Below are 16900 nucleotides of genomic sequence, written 5' to 3'. Positions count from 1 at the left end.
TTAAATATTCTTCTCTTTCGAAGCGAACGAACGCTAATACGATATTTATTTAGCTACATTTGCTATGTGAAACTTGACCACACTCTATTGAGACCAACGCCGGTTGTATGAAAAACGTTAATTCGTTGAAACTACTCGCATGCCCTCTATCGTATACTTCATCTTCTGTACTATGACAGAAGGATTCCTTGTGCCAACAACATCTGTACCAAGTTTCAATCATATTATAATTGATAATGCTCTAGGAACACATAGAGGACAAATATAAACGAATAAACTATGAAGTGGTTATCTATTTTAAAACTTAAAAATCTAAATAATAATTTTAGTGTGTTTTTTTTTTTTTATTGCCTTTGTAGGCAGACGAGCATACGGCCCACCTGATGGTGAGTGGTTACCGTCGCCCATGGACTTCAGCAATGCCAGGGGCAGAGCCAAGCCGCTGCCTACCGCTTAATACTCTCCACAAGCCTCGTTTGAAGAAGGACATGTCATAGCGCTCGGGAAACACCGTGGAGGGGAGCTTATTCCATAGCCGGATGGTACGTGGCAAAAAGGATCTCTGGAAACACACTGTGGATGACCGCAGTGGCTCCAGATAGTATGGATGAACTCTACTCCGGTGGCGGGCGGTGCGATGGTAAAAACGAGATGCTGGTATCATCTCGAACAATTCCTCAGAGCACTCCCCATGGAACATACGGTATAAAATACAGAGGGAACCGAAGTCCCAGAGGCTCCAAGCGATCCGAGAGAATGGGATTATCGACAATATAATAATCGAATGTTCAGAATAATTAATATAATGCAAATCGTATAACAAAGGACGTCTTGTGAGTCCGCACGGGTAGGTACCACCACTTTGCCTATTTTGCCGTGAAGCAGTAATGCGTTTCGGTTTGAACGCTGAGGCAGCCTTTGCTGCAATTGATGTCAATAATTTGAAAATTACAATTTAAAAAATTAATCCCATTTGTTTGTTGGACAGAGATATTTTATTAGTGGCACTATTAATTATTTCCATTGTAAGTAGCGTTTTCTTTCTATATTTCGACACTCGTCTGCAACTCTGCGTCCTATCCATGCGAATGACAACAAACAAACGAACAAACGAACGACAAAAACACGCTTGTGTCGTGCGGGATAAATACACTCAGAAAAATACAAGATCAAATTAAAACGCGAATGAATCTAATAACTAAAACAATAAAGTTAATTTATCGAAAGCAATTTTTGATAATGTTGAATGTTAAATAGTTAACTTCTTTACGTATTAGAAAAATGAGCTTTAAACAAAGATAGACAATTACTATTTTGGTCTAATTCGCTTTTCTCGATAAGAACTGGTGCGTGCAGTCTTCAAAGGAACTTCTATTTGATCCTCTATAAGTCGAATCTGGGACTTTCAAACTTTTTATTCTCAAAAACCTCTCCTCATTTAGAGTGGACTCGCAATATTTTCCGAATAAAACACTACGCAATGAAAGCCATGTTAAATCATTTGACTATCATATTTATTCGAATTAAATATCTAATAGACAATATTTTGCCCCCTTAAACGACGTGTCTTGAGTGCAAAGGGGAAATATCAAATATTAGCTATACAAAACATTGCGATAGGGCGAATAATTAAAAAAAAGATTCTCTTTCAAATTATTTATTTGATCTAATCATTTTTTAACAGGTTATGATTTCGCGCGTATTTTTGTGAACGCCTCATAATCGGAAGCGGCGTATTCGTTCTTTGGTATAATAATATTATTATTATAATATATAATAGTACGTATTATTACTATAGATAATAAATAATAAATAAATAAATATTTACTAACAATCACGCCACGTTAACTGGTCCCGTGATAAGTTCGTAAAGAACTTGTGTTACAGGTACCAGATAACGGAAATAAATATAAGATTTTTATTATACACATACATATATTTAATATACATCCATAACCCTGGAAAAGACATTTATATTTATCATACAAATATCTTCCTTTGGTGGGATTCGAACCCGCGACCCCCTTGTGTAGTGACCATGTCACTTACCACTACACCAGACGGCCGTTTTACGTATAATACATTCAATATTCAATAATCTTATAGAGCTGATGAAATAAAATAAAAGGCTTCGTAGCAAAAGATAAATAACCTTCAGGAGGGGCCTGCGATGTCTTATTATACATCAAATTATCGCGACGTCCTGCATTAAGTTTATGCCGTGGAAATCTTAAAGTAAAAAATAAACCAGTTAGGCCGGACACCTTGTTCCCGGCGTGTTTTTTCCGTTTCGCCTATTTACTTTAACAGGAAAGGGGTCAACGCAAGCTGGATCGGCTTCGGTGTAATACACACGAACGCTAAGTTTGCATGACTTGACTTTGTAATGTACAAAAATGTACACAAAAATTAAGCTTCGATTCTTCCAGTGCCTCTTCAATCCTGAAGGTTGGCCGTTAGTTTTCTGTATTCCTTTCTGTCAGCAGCCAGCCGGAACAGCTCTTCGACGGAGGCAATACCGGTCCACTCCCGGATATTCCGGAGCCATGACTTTTTTCTTCGCCCAGCACGTCTCTTTCGGTCCACTTTGCCCATAATTATCAGCTGCAGCAGCATGTATCGATCGTTCCTGAGCACGTGGCCGAGATACTCTATCTTGCGCTTTTTGATAGCAGGCAACAATTTCCGGAACATATGAACGCGCTAAAGCACGGTTTCATTCCTGACCCTCTGCGTCCAACAAATAAGCATCTATAATTGCATTAATGATCTTCATAACTCATGTGTCTGTCTGTATGTTACGAAATTGTTTATTTATGAAATTGTTATCTTAAAAAAAAAATTAGACCGCGTACTTAAAACACAGAATCTTAAACGTATTTCATTATGTTTCCCACCTTTAAATGCGTTGAATGAAATCTTCTTTTAAAAACTCCCATACACAGCTCTAGTCGCTATAGTGGCTCTTTCCCAATACAAGCAGTGCGATTATGGAATTCTCTTCCTCAACCTATTCGTGCTAGTTCCTCTCTAGAAGTTTTTAAGAGTCAAATGAAGAAACATTTCCTGTCACTTTAATTGTGTTTAAGTTATTGTTTTATGTATGTTTATTTATATGTATTTTTCATTTTATATTATTTTTTTTCTTTTTTAAAGCTTAGTTTAAAAATCATGCTTTAATAGCTTTTATATTGTACACTATTCCCCTCTTATACATCGTATTTCTCTCTGCTAATGGTTTGCTGGAAGAAAACTCATGAATGAGTTAAGCTCGCCTTTGTACATAGTTTTTAGACATTCTTTAAATCTGTTTTTATTGTATTTTCTTTTGTGTAAAATAAGTATAAATAAAAAATGAATTAATTGTTTACGAAATCCAAACTTTTTTTTCTAATGAATGCGGAAAGAACTGTTGACAACTATGTAAAGTTTCAATTAATACGTTCTGAGACCACACTCGATAGCAGCACCGTCGCCATCCTTCAGTTTTCTACATTCAGTTTCGTGTGAACCTTGTACTGCAAGACAGTGTACAGTGTTAATACATTGCGACCAACAATTTTAATTACACATGACCTCCGATTACAGCAACCTGTAATCGAATACCGGTGTTCGCTTTGAGACATGAAGTCTAGGTCTAAATTACTTCAGAATAAAAACTATGCTGCTCTTTTTTCTCCTACCTATTCTAGTAACCTCAGGGGGTCATACCAGATTCTCCGGGCGAGTAGGTGAGCTCTCGGGGCTCTAAACTAGGGGCGTTGCCAACACTAGCCCTAGCAAGAGCAGTGCTTCGCCGAACCTACCACCGGATCGGAAACGCGACCCACTGAGAAGATCCAGCGAGAAACCCAGTGGGCTATGCTGTTCAATGAACCAATATGCTTAATGCGAGTTTGCCCTACGTTTGCCGCTAGGGGCGCTGTTCCATCTCCATACAAAGGGGAATGCTCACTCTCCATAGTGTGCTAGGCCCAAGGTGGACATCAAATATTACTATAAAAATGGACTGATTCAAATTCTTAAAGGTATTAGATATCTAAAAAATATATTGAAATTGACGCCACTATTATAAAAAATATAATAAAAATAAAAACTCGTTTTGAGGTTAATTTTCTATATATAAATACTTCACACTTTTCTTTTTTTAATGTTTAAGATGTTCCTAATGTATTTTTATCCAATTGTAGTTATTAGGGTATAAAAAACACACATACTTCTTTAAATATCTATATTTTCTTCATCTTCATACACAATTAGTAAATCATCTAAAAATAGCACAGGAGAGCATATACACGGTTTTAAATCTCGGTCAGGTTAAAACCACAATTCACACAATGTTTTTCAGTCGTAGTATGAAACGTTATTGATAAAAGCAAAATAGATCGAAGAAAAATCAAAACACATCCATTTTGAACGCAAGCACAAGCAGCAAGCGAAGTGTCAGTCAGTCAGATTAAAATCAGTGTTGTCAGTATAAAGAAAAATAATTACATGAAATTCATATATCGATCATTTTTTTAAATAACCAATATTGGATTTATTTCTTAATCTTTTTTTTACGAGTACACATTATATTTTATTTTTTATGTTTTTGTTTTAGTTGTACATATTTAAATAAGAATACAAGTTAAGTTTTTTTTTATTGCTTAGATGGGTGGACGATCTCACAGACACCCTGGTGTTAAGTGGTTACTGGAGCCCACAAACATCTACAACGTAAATGCGCCACCCACCTTGAGATATATATATATAAGTTCTAAGGTCTCAAGTATAGTAACAAGTTAAAGTCCAATGGGTATGTCTTTGATGTTATGTGCTTATAATCGATTAAAATCGATTGATTAATGATAATACTTAAAACGATTTACTTATATGTTTTTTTTTTATATACTTAAAAAGTTTACTTAATACGTAAAAGGTTTTGATGCTGGCAATATTTTTCCCGCAAAAATAAAAATCTTGTTTTTTTCAACAGAGTTACTTTTTTTAAACTACTTATTGTAAACTGTATTTATTTATGACAAAATTAATGCACTAAGTATTTTTTCTCTAATCTATTGTCCGCTTTGGGCCTGAAATGGGCATTCCCCTTTGAGTTAACTTTTACGCGTTCGACAAGTTAAAAAACTCGCACACGAAACTCATTAATAATTCGACAGAAATATCTTAGAACGCACGTAATCGGAAAATAAAACTATTTTAGTTTTTTCACGTTGACAATTATTATTACGCTCGCATTTCTTCCCGTCGATGTGTATAAACGATGGAGCGAGTATAAAACGAGTAGGTTCGGTCGTTTCGCGTCTTCTCGTTGCCCACAAGGTCAAGTGCGAGCGTCCGAGTCCATTGCTCCTCGCGTGAGCATCGCCCGCGCCCGCGCTACGTACACTAGCCCTACCCTAGCTGGACGAGGTGAGTACATACAAAACATCACTATAACATTATAAACAAAGAAATAGAACGAAATCAAAATCTCATGATCTCAAAATACATGAGAATAGGTGACAAATTCGCCATCAAATGCTGGTCTGTCTTCTAAGATAAAAAAAGCCTAAATATAGCTCATAATAATCATTTTTTTATCATCATACACAGTATTTTATGATCGATAATTATAATGACTAGTGGTCCCTTAGTAGTGGAAATTCGACTATAATTAATAGAAATTATAAATTTGAACATCTATTATAATTCTATAATCACAGGTTTCGCTAAGACTAGACTATAGACAAATAATATTAAAGACAAAAAATTATAATCTATTCTCAATTTGACCACAGATTTAAACAATAACAAAAGCTTGACAATAAACAAAGAGTATATTTATATGTGTGTGTTGTGTCAAATACATGGTAGCGTGTGTGATGTTTTTTTATTGCTTTAATGTATTTTTTGCTTAATTTAAAAAGAAAATTAATATTCTGCACTCCTTCTCTATTTTCTCTATAAGTGTAGAAAATCATACTCCTCCGTCCGCACAATTTTCGTAAAAAGGGGTAAAAACTTTTTGCTTCACGTAATAATATATAGATAATTAGATAGTTAAAAAGTTAAAATAAGACGTAGGCAACGAATGTTTATTTAATTAAGCTGCGTTATAATGTTCATATAATTCACGAAGTTATTACTTATTTAACGTTTCACTCAGTTTCTCGCCTGATCTTCTTAGTGGGTCGCGATTCCGGCGGTAGATTCTGCGAAGCACTGCTCTTGTTAGGGTCGTATTAGCAATTCTCTCAGATTGAGTCTGTGAGCTCACCTACCGGTCCGTGCGTAGTTGGAGTATCCCTATAGATTACCAACTATTAGGGTAAAATAACTTATTTAATGGAAACAACTGTTTAAATCACTGAGAAATTAAAAAAAAAAACATTTCGCGTACAAATAAATTTTAAAGTTACATATCTCCAAAACAAGTTCGTTTTCCATCCTGATTTCTAATATGTAGGTATGCAGTTTTATTTGTAACTTTACTATAATCAAATTGACTTAGACCAACCATACTGTTTATATCTAAGGTCTTTAACAAAATTACTTGACAATTGAAAGTAATTTTTTATATTTTTTCTTTGTCGTCTTAAAAAGAAGACTAATTGCAACGGGCATTCTTTCTTAATCAAATTCCTAACTCTAAGGCTGGGAGCAAAGATAATATCTTAATATTGGGATTGATTTACTTATTGATACTATTTATTGATTTAAATACTTGATATTTAGATACCATAAAGATTGACGCTGCGACTTTTAGCCAAAAAGTAGATATTTAGCTACTACAGTAATAGGCAAATAGTTATCCCCTGTCCGAGGTTACATTACTCTACTCATGATTCGAAATAGGGGGTTGAAATTCGGCTACCTCTGGCACGGACAGATATGGAGCTAATAATAATTCCAACGCGTAATTTACCATCGCCTAGCTGACGAAGTATTTTATAATCTAAGTACTGTAAGGTAGAGTGAGTAGAGTAGTGAATTTGTAGGGTATATTTGGTATTCAGCTGTGCTTGCGTGAATCCTTCAATGATAAACGTGTCGATTGATTGGTTTTCATAATGATTATTACCATATTACTTTTTCTAATACAGTATTACCTGAAATAAAGTATGCCTTATCGAACCTGTACCATGTTACGTTATATTCGACGGCAACTTCACTATAACAGCCGTAATATAAATGTGGATAAAATGTCCATTTCGAGACATCGTGGAATACGCGATACTTATAGGAATAGTTACAATTCCACCACCCTTCTAACTGGAAGTGGCTTCGTGGATGCTTTAGCGAAAATATTACGAGTTAAAGCTCAAAAGTCTTCTTCCATTACGATTGTTTTATACATCTATACATATAAATAAAATTTGAGTGTCTGTTTGTAATATTGAAATAACCGCTTTTTACTACATACATATTAATATATATGCGGTATATACACCAAAATAACATTTGTTACAATTTTTGTCTATCTGTCTGTCTATCTGTCTGTCTGTTTGTTCCGGCTAATCTCTGGAACGGCTGGACTGATTTTGACGGGACTCTCACTGATAGATAACTGATGATATAAGGAGTAAATTAGGCTACTTTTTTTAGACTAGTTTCGCCCCGCGGCCTCACCCGCGGTACGATAATAACCGCGGGTAGCATCGCGGGACTCAACTATCAATAATAAAATTTAATGTTTCCGAAGCGAAGCGAGGGCGGGTCGCTAGTATATAAATATTATTTTAAAAATTATTTTAAAAATATTTGACTCAATTATAGCTATTCTATTCGTTTTGCTGCATTGTTCGGTTATAGGAACCCGTAAACGCAATGACAGACACAGTAGACATCGTGGATGCTGTCACCTATCTTAAGACATGAGTCGAAGGTTCCTTTGTATTGAGTCACAGCTGCCCAGTCATTCAAATAGGAATGAGTGAAGCTACGCGGCAGAAATTAGCACTTCATTCTCCCGCATAAATTGAACTAATTCTTCTGGAATATTGAATTGAAATAAAAAATAAAACCGAATTCAACAAAATAAAATGACAATATTAATTATCATGTAGTCGAAGTCTTAGTAAAGAAAAGTCAAACACAACTATTAAGATCTTGATACAATTTACATGAGTCCACATAAGATGCACCAGCTTTTAAATAAAAAAATCATAATGAAAATCAGTTCATCAACAAAAATCGAAATGGGAAAATCCTACTTTTTTTAAGTCAGCGAAATAGATTAGATTGGTATAGGTTTCATTAGCCTTATCTTACCTAATCTAAGATCTGCCCCTAATATTGGCAATCTACACTTTATTCTTATAAAAATGTCTCATTTTTACTTTACTTACAATTTATCGAAATATAAATAAAATTTAATTTAAATAAAAATTCTTTTTTTTTAGTGTTTATCTTCTATGCCAAACCATTCTGAGGAAAATTGATACAATAGTTTACGGCACTCCAAAGAAAAAAAATATCTCAGTATAGCATCAGAGTATACCACGATAGAGGGCATGCGAGTAATTTTTATCGATGTTTTTCATACCGAAGCAAGACCGCTAGTAAAATTATCCACTGGTGGTAGGACCTTTTGTGAGTCCGCACGGATAGGTACCACCACCCCGCCTATTTTTGCCGTGAAGCAGCAATGCGTTTCGGTTTGAAGGGTGGTGTAGCCATTGTAGCTATACTGAGACCTTAGAACTTATATCTCAATGTGGGTGGCGCATTGACGTAGTAGATGTCTATGGGCTCCAATGACCATTTAACACCAGGTGGGCTGTGAGCTCGTCCACCCACCTAAGTAATAAAAAAAAAAAAAAAACAATTAAAAAAAGGAAAATTAAAATGACATTTTTCCGGTCAACTATGCGTCCCCAAGCCCTTCAACTGTCCCTGATGAAACTATTACTAGTATTCCAGTGAAGATATCTGTAGACTTATAACATACTACAGACATTACTATTTCAACAGATGGGTTCATTTCTTCCGTATGCCGGGTTTCTTACTATTTCAAAACAAAGAACATCCTAAATAGCAAATAGAACCAATAAATTCATCCAATTGAGTTCAATTATCCCTTAAAATAATAATTCGTATGGCACAAGTAGCATATTTGTGGGTTCATTTCTTATGTATGCCGGGTTTAGTATTATTTCAAAACAAAGAAAATCCTATATAACAAATAGAACCAATAAATTAATCCAATTGAATTCTATTACCCCCTACAAAATAATTCGTACAGCACAAGTTTTTTTTTTATTATTGCCCTTGTAGGCAGACGAGCATACGGCCCACCTGATGGTGAGTGGTTACCGTCGCCCATGGACTTCAGCACTGCCAGGGGCAGAGCCAAGCCGCTGCCTACCGCAAAAGCCGCTGCCTACCGCCCAAGCCGCTGCCTACCGCATAGCACAAGTAGCATATTTGCTCAAAAAATCGAATTCTCGTTAACCTAACACTTTAATTAACGCAATAAACACCCGTTAAAAGTTGAATAATATTCAAATTCTAACGGTTTCATCGAATGTGTTGCTATTTGTATAAAATATTAACGAACCGTGACGAGGTTAAGAAAACTACGGTTATTTTAAACGCTAAAGTAAAATTAATTAAGATCATTTAACAGCAATTATGTGGCTCTGTGTTCAAAAATGCTTGCATGTCTACCAAAACCGGTTGATGGCAGGCCTGCTAAAATATTTAGCCACTTAACTCTAACACTTACTGGTGGTAGGACCTCTTGTGAGTCCGCGCGGGTAGGTACCACCACCCTGCCTATTTCTGCCGTGAAACAGTAATGCGTTTCGGTTTGAAGGGTGGAGCAGCCGTTGTAACTATACTTGAGACCTTGGAACTTATATCTCAAGGTGGGTGGCGCATTCTATTTCTCGCTGGATTTTCTCGGTACGTCGCGATTCGTGGTAGATTCAGCGAGACACTGCTTTTGTTAGGGCTAAAGTTAGCGAATTGAAGTCGTGGCCTGCGGGATAAGACGCCCGGTGCATTCGTATCGAGCGACGCAACTGTGCCGGTGTTCAAATCCCGCAGGCAGATACCAATTTTGACAAACGAAACACGTACTTAACAAATGTTCACGAATGACTTCTACGGTGAAGAAATAACGTCGTGTAATGAAAAATAAAACCCGCAAAAAATATAATTTACATAATTACTTGTGGCAAAGTGTCTTCTGAGCCCGCGCGGGTAGGTAACTGATCGTTTCTGCCGTGAAGCAGTAATGCGTTTCGGTTTGAAGGCAGGAGCAGATATTGTATGGAAAGAAAATTGTAACGGCATTTACATTGTTAACGTCTATGAGAGCCGGTAACCACATAAGAACAATTGGGCCATCCATCTTAACAATAAAAAATAACATAAAAAAGTACTCCCAGAATTAGTACCATGAGCTCACCTACTAGTGCGCACGTGCTTGAAATGGCCCGTAGGCTACCGATGATTTGATAGGGAAAAAATAGGCACATTTATCTTCAACCGAGCTTAGAACGAAATATTTCGAGGTAGGATATAGCAGTTTTATCCAAACTAGAGGTCCCGGAGTAGTCGAAATTCGGCTATAATTAATTGGAATTGTAAGTTTGTACACTATTGTGATTGTATTTTATACTTCTATAATCACAAATTTCGCCAAGACTACACTATAAAAAATATTAAGAAAGACAAACCTTATTCTATTCTCAATTTGACAACAGACGTCAAGAACAAAAGTTTGACAATAAATAGTATGCATGCCTGTGTGCGTCAAATACATGGTATGTAGTGTGTGTAATGTTTTCTTTATTGATTTAATGTATCTTTAATGCATTATTTTTAAAAAATATTAGCATTGTGCACTTCTTCTCTATATTCTGTATAAGTGTGGAAAATTTCATACTCCTCCGTCCGCGCAATTTTCTTAAAAAGGGATACAAAGTTTTTGCTTCACGTATTAATATATAGATATTGGTGATGCCCATGGGCAACACAGAGTTAAGCATCAGATGAGCACCCCATATATTCAGTAGGCAGACAATCCGTTTTCGATATTCAAGGCCTTATTTACCTAAAACAAAGACTATTTATAAGCTTTGTACATTGTAAAAGGTTTATCCCTATTATTATGGTATGGTAGAAACAACATTTTTTCGCGCCGTTAAAAAGCAAATAAAACACGCACCGACATAACTCAATTTTTTGTTGTTTAGTTTTTTATACTTTTTAATTTCAAGCACTTTGCACGTGACTTTCGTTATTTGCTATCGGCTTGAAGTTATCTGATCAAAACCAAAAGATCTTATAACGGCTTCATTGGGGAAAGTCAAAGAGATTCTATGCTGTAATCCGTCAGGGCTCATAATTCAATTATACAAAAATTTTCTACATCAATCACCAACAACTTTAACGTTGTATGTTTGTTTTTCGATTGAAATGCTATTTGTGATAACATTTAATTCTCATAGTACACGAAAATGAGCTATTTGTGAATTGAAATAAAGCACGTTGAATGTAAGTACCATAATTATGTGGTATAAAAATGAAAAAAAAAAGCATTAATGGCTAACGGAACTTACAAAACAAAAAAACTATAAACGGAACGTAAATATGCATTTTTTTTTCTTGAAAATGCTGATATCCCTGAGATGCTATATCAGCGTTGCCCTAGTGTGTAGGTGAGCTGTCGGGGCTCAAACTAACACTGGCCCTAGCAAGAGCAGTGCTTCGCAGAATCTACCACCGGATCGGAAACGCGACCCAGTGCGAAGATCCGGCGAGAAACTCAGTGGGCCGTATCTGTGGATTAATTTACTCGCCGAGCCCTTCGTCGCAATCGACGAGTTCGGCGAGGACAGTGACCGGTGCTTGAGGTACCTAAAAGCACCGTTAATGGATCGGGATGATCCGTAATGACGTGTTTAGGGCAACGTAAATATGTATGTATAATACAATAAATAAAGATAAATGCGGCGGGACCACGAAATATCTCGTACATTACAAACACTAAGTCTCTATGATCTTTTTTACTGTTCAAAACTAAGTAGTAGGTACATTCAACGAATTACATCGGAAAATAACTTTTATCGAATTTAAAAAAAAGCTAATACTTAATTTTTAGATTTGTCATAATATCGTTCTGATTCTTAAAGTCTTCAGTTAAAGTTACTGTTTATCCAAGTTTTAGAGATAAGTAAACAAACGTGATCTCTTCATTACACTTAGATACACTCCGAAAGTGTTCAGTAAATAGTATAGAGTAGACGTGAAACATTTCAAATTCGTGAGCTTTTTTTTTCCTACCTACGCTGATAGCTTTGAGAGGCTATTTCAGCTTCACCCTAACAGGTAGGTGAGCTCATGGGGTTCGAACCGGAAGTGTTGCTCACACTGGCCCTAGCAAGAGCAGTGCTTCGCAGAATCTACCACCGGATCGGAAACGCGACCCACTGAGAAGATCCGGCGAGAAACTCAGTGGTCTATCGTTTGCCAAACGGGCTGTTCCACTAGCTTTTTTATGTCTGTAAACATGACACCATATTCATATCCTACAACAGATTTATATATATCGAATAAATAGTCAATTTATGTATGTAGTACAAATAAAGGAATGTTAATAATTTTGTATTTAGTATTTAAAGTTAATATATTTTTGATGCGTATCGCCCTACAATTTTTGAAATCGCAATCGATTGGCGAAGTGATAGAAGAAACCTTGTGGAATTTAAATCGAGATTTTGGTCGTGCTCTTGCTTTTATAGCTGCCTTTGTTCGGTTGGTCTATCTGTCTATTTCTCGTGGATAACGATTTTAGTAATATTAATTATTATTTTTGTTGTTTTGATTATTATTTTAAATGATTTTTTTTTTGTTTTGATAAATATTACAAAAATGTAGGGTAGACGCCGTAACGCCAGAGTATAAAATGGTGGTACGTGGACAGAGTCGTCTCAGTCAGTCAATCTGTCAGTCAGTCTCAGGCAGTCAGTCGGTCTCAGGCACTTAGTCAGTCTCAGGCAGTCTTTTAGTCAGTCTCAGACAGTCAGTCTGTCAGTCGATCTCAGGCATTCAGTCAGTCTGAGGCAGTCAGTCGGTCTCAGGCACTCGTCAGTCTCAGGCAGTCTGTCAGTCAGTCTCAGGCAGTCAGCCTGTCAGTCGATCTCAGGCACTCAGTCAATCTCAGGCAGTCAGTCTCTCAGTCGGTCTGTTGGAACGAAACTGTAGGCTTACCCTGTCATTATGAAAATTATGTGTTGAGAGTTTCAATAAGTATTATTCAAAAGGCTTTATTGACCTTTATTGCAATTAACTGAGTTCTACCGAATACGAATGATGACGGAAATGCCGCTCAGCCATCCCTGGCGCCGTCGTATTTATCACGCCCTGCACCAGAAAGCGCTCAACTGAGTCGTCACCCCACCGCGACACATGCCCAAGGAAAGTGAGGATGCGACTTTGAACGATGGAGAATAGTCGCTGCTTGATGCCAAATTCCTGTAGAATTGACTGCCTCCCGACTGAGCCTTTGCTCGCCCACCTGTCCTGGTGAAACTGGAAAGGCCTCCGGGCCACCAGTAATCTTTCAATCATAAAAAAAAAAGAATTGACTGATTCGTTCTGAACTCCGTCCACGATATTTGCAGCATTCTTCTCCAGCACCGCATTTCGAGAGCATCTATCCTCCTTTTCTCACTTTCTCTTAATGTCCTCCTTGTGTTCCTCTTAATTTAATATTATGAAGTAAAAGTCAATGAATAAACAAATAATCATATTAAAATGTGTGTTCTGTCGTTACCGATGACAGCATCCTTGATACGTGTGTGCGTAACATACAAGAGATAGCTGGTTCGGAACTGGGCTTGTATTGCTATGAGCTCAGTTATCCTGAAAGTCACGTGTCCGATATCGTGCTATAAGTTCAAAAATACTCACCGTGCTCCTGACCTGTAAAAAGTATGTTAATGTCAATAATATCGACTGCTTCATCAAAACGTTGTCCATCAAAGAAAGCATAAAAATGATATTAATTTTAAAAAAATATTAATTTTCAGTATTAAAATAACAAGATGTGACACGTTACGTTGTAATAATTTATTTAGTTTTTTATTGTGGTGACTTTAATGCCTTGTGTCCTGGCAACTTTGAATATCACTCTTGATGCTGGAGATCGTTATGATTTATTAATATTTATGTTAAATAGCTTTAATAATAAATTTAACAATTATATGATGTACGATGTGAATCTTCCAATCCTGCAGTGGTTAAAAATCATTGTTCGTATTTTCGCTGCATACCATTCACGATTATCAACCACAAATGAAAAGTAATAATCACAGATAATCTACGCGGCCTAGTGTTGCCACATCAAAAAAATCTTGACACGATAGAAGCCGGAAGTTGTCCAATGTAATTGCAGCTCAGGCGTTTAATCAAACACGTTCAGATTATCTCAGTGTATTGAACTCTCCGGCTTCGACAATACACCGTTATATTAATTGCATAATTTATTCTTAGTTATACATTCCCTCATTAACTACACTTGTGTGTGTCTTGTCATAATCAAGCATATAGACAGTATAGTCTCTGACACTACAGTAACTGTACATTAAAAGCTTAAAATTAAAAAAAATACAGATTATCAAAAGTGTACTGGAATATCTGACAAAACTAAAACGGAAATAAAATTTTTAAGCAGACCATAAATAAAAAGAGAACAGTTATCATTGAATAAGCCCAGCGTAGTTCCTAAATACATTCGTGCCGCATTTCAATGACAAGGTGTCCGCCCTTTGTGCTTTGTCGAGAAGATTGACCCTACGCGTCAGCTGATTTTAAATTTATTACATTACATTGCGTGTTTTGTTGTAGTTAGCATTAAAATTTAAAAAATCTACCAAATGTTGCAAATGTTACGAATCACCGACACTTTCTATTCTCGTTTCCGACAATGCTTCCAATGAACGATGTGATATTTTGTGTATTTTTTATTTATTTAATTTTCTTAATGTAATCATTGATCTAAAAATTATACTGGTGTCGTCTCTCGTTCGAGAACCGAAATAACGACAAAAAAACTACATATTAAAATTAAGGTTTTGAAAAATTTAATACAAAATTGCGCTTTTGATATGCAGTTGCAAATTTTAGGCTGATTGTTGTTACTTGTTAAAATTATTATCATCATCAGCTTAGGTCTTGGACCCCAACCTGGTCCTGTATGCCTCTCTTCAGACCTCTCTATTAACGACTTACTCCTACCAGTTTTTGACTGCACTCCTTTCAGGTTCTTCTCTATGCCCTAATTAAAATTATTAAAAGTTAAGCCTTAAAATTTTCCTCTAGTTTAAAATTCGTCGGAACATCAGAAATACGTTTAAAATAATAAAACAACACGAGATAAAACAGTAAAAATAATTTTTATTATGTCTAGGACTCAGAAAAAAGAAAATAACGTGAGGGGATTTATGTGAAGACCTCTTCATAGAAGTTTGGATTTCGATATAATTTGAGTAATGTGTTCTTTATTATTAGTGTATACTATTACTATATTTAATATTAAATATTACGTTACTATACTTAGCTTCGTGATAAAATTGTCTTTGAGCGAATAATCTAAAGAAGCTTAAAGGTCTCCATTTCCCTAGCTCATAACAAAGCTACCGCGAGCTAACAATGCGTTACAATATACTTATAAAGATATCGTTTGAACAAATCATAACGATGTAAATAACGGGTACAGCAATTTGTGTAACTACTTGGTCTTCACACGGACGCGTTCTGAGCCTTCGAATGGAACGAATCAGATGTTATTTATAAAGCGGCTATGTATGAATGAGAATTTGAGCTTATTTGTACGGGTAGTACATTTTTTTAGGTTATGTCATAGATAATATATACGTTTAAAAACGGGTTATGTTCCACGTGCGATTCAGAGGCGGTAAATTTCCGAAAAAATAGGCTAGTATCGTAATATAGGTTATGTTATAGGTTATGTATATTCATTGGACACAATAATACTCAATAAAACACTACACGAAATATAATGTAGTCAATATTCGGGAAGTGCGCGGGATTCGCGTGCGCGGAAAGCGTTCGTCGGCCCTGATATATTCTTTATGAATTAAATTTATTCACCAAAAAACTCATAGCTAAAAATTCGACACCCATTATAACAAAAATATTTTACTTAACCAAATTTATAATTATTAGATACAGATTAAAAATCTATATTATGACCTAAAAGGTATTCGTGGTAGGGAAGTCTGTTGTTTCGATTTTGTCTCACGACAAATTATTTTTTGCTTCATCGAAACTCATTCTGACGTGATGGCGTGCCACTGAATACTCCATGGCAATTCAGAAATAAAAAACCTAAATCGATTATCTATGGGAACTTTTCGAATAATCGGAGAGTGAATTCACCTATCCGGAATCATTTTGCGGATATTAGTTCTTAATAATTTTAGGGTAACAGGCTTTTCACGCCATTTGTTTAGTTGTGTAAAAAATGCATCAATCAAGTTAAAAACACGCGAGACTTCGGATCCCGTCTAGTTCTTTGTGTTGTTAATATAATTGGTCGGGTTATTAATTTGCTATTTAATTAAATCCGAATAAAGAATTTCGCGGGGAATCGTCACGCCATGTAACAAAACTATATTGCCATCTTGAGCCGATATTTTCAGATGCTCATTAAATTTTCGGTTTATGATTCACGCCAACTAAAGTGCTAACGTATTTTATTAATGCCCTTGTAAGCAGACGAACATGCAGCCTACCTTTTTATTTATTTATTTTTTATTGCTTAGATGGGTGGATGACCTCACAGCCCTCCTGGTATTCAGTGGTTACTGGAGCCCATAGACATCTACAATGTAAATGCGCCACCCACCTTGAGATATAAGTTCTAAGGTCTCAGTATAGT

The 16900-nt window shown here is 35.9% G+C and overlaps 1 protein-coding gene across 1 annotated transcript in view; it reads left to right on the top strand.

Annotated features, from left to right (window-relative positions):
- The first annotated feature begins 5293 nt into the window (after window positions 1-5293).
- LOC114248597 (uncharacterized) overlaps window positions 5294-16900 on the top strand; it is a 32340-nt gene continuing 20733 nt past the window's right edge. Inside the window, exon 1 of the mRNA XM_028181880.2 lies at window positions 5294-5415. The gene's annotated coding sequence lies outside the window, so the exon portion shown is untranslated. The remainder of the gene's footprint in view (window positions 5416-16900) is intronic.

This window comes from Bombyx mandarina, chromosome 15 (assembly GCF_030267445.1).
Source record: "Bombyx mandarina strain Sakado chromosome 15, ASM3026744v2".
In the NCBI taxonomy this organism is placed as follows: domain Eukaryota; kingdom Metazoa; phylum Arthropoda; class Insecta; order Lepidoptera; family Bombycidae; genus Bombyx; species Bombyx mandarina.
The sequence above is the reverse complement of the archived record's forward strand: the minus strand, read 5'-3'. Positions and strand labels throughout refer to the sequence as shown.